Raw genomic sequence first — 2,804 nt, 5'->3', positions numbered from 1 at the left:
ATAAGAAAAATAGTCCAGAAAATCTGTACAGGGCAAGACGGCACAGCTTTACCAAGCCTCGTAGGTATGAATAATAACACACAGGGAAACTCACATTATCCATACACTGCACTAGAAAAGAAACTGTTTGCGCACCTTTAATAAATAGTCACTACCCAGAAAATCAGGAAGGGCTTAAGTTTTGAAGGTTAACAGGAGAGTTATACTAAACAAGTTATGCGTCCCTGGCATTTCATGACCTAAAAGGTATAGACCCACCAGTTTTCTGTCCTTTCGACTACGACAGAGGAAATGATCTTTGGCAGCTCAGTACAACACGTTCAACTGCAAGTTAGTAGGTTTTAGAAGTTATCAGCGATGCTTTGGGCAAATAGGAGCCCCCTTTGTGAAGTTCTGTGTTGCAAAGAGCATTGTGGAAGTTAGCAATATACTGACTTTTTAGGTCTGACTAGAAGGCGATTTGGCTGTGTCAACACTCTTGTATTAACAAAAAAGGGAGAAAAACACAGAAATGCATACAGATAGGGCCTTTTCAAATGTAGATTAGCGTCTCTATGGGCGCTGACCATCATATTGGCTAGTAAATATATCAGGTTGCCCAGGGAAAGAAGCTCTGCTAGAAGTACCGTTAATGGACTACCACGGATAATGTGATGCACAAAAATATATTCAAAGAGATCTTTAAGCCAGCAACAGCAGTAATCACAGCTGCAATCATAGCAAGGACCACAGTAGTGAGGACAACTGCTGCATCGACAGAGATAACAGCATGACACATCAGTGATTGAAGATACAATCTCAGCTGGACCAACATTAACCACAGAAGTACCAATAGCAGCAACAATGAATTCCCAAGCAATAGTAGCCACAACAGCTGTTGCCACCACAGAAGCAATAATAGCAGAGACGACAACTTCCACCAAAACTGTAACCGCAGCAAATATAACTTCAGAAGGGACAAGCGAAGGAACAACCATATTCCTCACAGTAGGGGACAGCTGCAGTGATCGAACACTACATTTACCACATAATCGTCAACTGCAAAATTGCAGAAACCACAACAGTAAACACATCGGTCACCACAGCTGTTACCATGCCATTGACAGCAGCAACCATACCAGGGACAACTGCTGCCTCCAAAGCAGGAACCAGAGCAACAACCATAGCTGGCACAACAGCAAACACAAGCATAATAGCAACCACATCTATGACAGTAGGGCCCTTAGCAGCAAGCACAGATGTCATCATAGCAGGGTCCACCTATGCCACAAGTGTAACCGCTACAGCATAGACCGCATTGTCACCACACTAGGGCCTATCAGTTGGAACAACAGCATCAAACACAACTGACAGCAACAATAAATAGAATAGCTTCAATGAATGAATGAACAAAGACTTATATCGCGCAACTTAGCCCAAGGGCATCAAAGCAGATCATCCAACACACAGTCAGACAAAGTCGGCTTTACAAGTACGCTTCAGAAAAAAGCCAAGTTTTTAAGGCCTTACGGAACAGAGAGAGCGATGGTTGCCCTAAAAGCTCAGGGGTGAGAGGGTTCCACAATCTGGGCGCTACAGAGGAAAACGCTCTGCCTCCCCATTTTGCTCTTACAAACCTGGGGACCTCAAGAAAGTTTTTATTAGAGGAGCGAAGAGATCTAGTAGGGGAATAAAGATGTTCAAGTGACTTAATCCCCTCTGGACCAGTACCATAAAAAGCTGCATGAGATAGACAAAGAATTTTAAACGTGATCTTAGAGTGTATGGGAAGCCAGTTTAGGTTCTCCTGAGCTGCCGAAGCGGAGGCAAATCTAGGGAGGTTCAGAACCACCTTTGTCGCAGCATTCTGGGCCATTTGGAGACTATGGATAAGGCTCTTGTTGATGCCCAAATAAAGGGCATTACAATAGTCCAGTCTAGAGGAAACGAATGCCACCGTAGCCTGTTTCCGAGCATCAGGGGAAAGATAATGCGTGATCTTTCTAAGAACCCTAATGATGCCAGAGCAGGTGGAGACGGTCCTATTGGTCTGACGGTCAAAGGAAAGGGCAGTGTCCATTAGCACCCCTAAATTCTTAGTATACTGGCGTGGGTGGGGGCATTCCCCAAGTGAGGGCGGCCACCAGTCCCTTGACCAGATATCTCGATTGCCCCCAAAGGTTAAGACCTCTGTTTTCTACCCATTTAATTTCAGGAAATTCTGCACCATCCACTGGGAAACAGCCTTCATACAGCTCCTGAAATTCTGAGCAGAATCCTTCACTGAATGAGTGAGAGAGAGGGACCATTCTTTGGGTGTCGTCAGCATTGGACAGCACCTCCAGCCCAAATTATCTAACCACCCTGGCAAAGGGGGGCCACATAGATGTTAAACAATGTGGGGCTCAATGAAGAGCCCTGAGGGACCCCACAGTGCACAGGCTTAGGGGCAGACAGAAACTGGCCCAGTTTCACTCTCTGTTCCCTTTCGTTAAGAAAGGAAGCAAGAAGACTCAGGGCAGGGCCTCCGACCCCTGAGGCGAGACACCAATATAGATGGTGACAGAGTGTCGAAGGCCGCCGTAAGGTCCAACAGGACCAGAAGTGTGGTATGGCCCTTGTCAACCTGAGAGCGAATATTGTTAACAACAACAATAAGAGCAGTTTCAGTGCTGTGAAGTCTCCTGAAGCCATGTTGAGAGACATCCAAAAGGGCAGAATCCCTGAGAAAAGAACTAAGATGGAGATTGAGATGGGACTCCAACATCTTTGCGGGGGCGGGAAGAAGAGAAATGGGGCGAATGTTTTTCAAAACCCCTGGGTCC

The sequence above is a fragment of the Lissotriton vulgaris genome, chromosome 11, assembly GCF_964263255.1.
Source record: "Lissotriton vulgaris chromosome 11, aLisVul1.2, whole genome shotgun sequence".
In the NCBI taxonomy this organism is placed as follows: Eukaryota; Metazoa; Chordata; class Amphibia; order Caudata; family Salamandridae; genus Lissotriton; species Lissotriton vulgaris.
Note: the sequence above shows the minus strand (reverse complement) of the source record.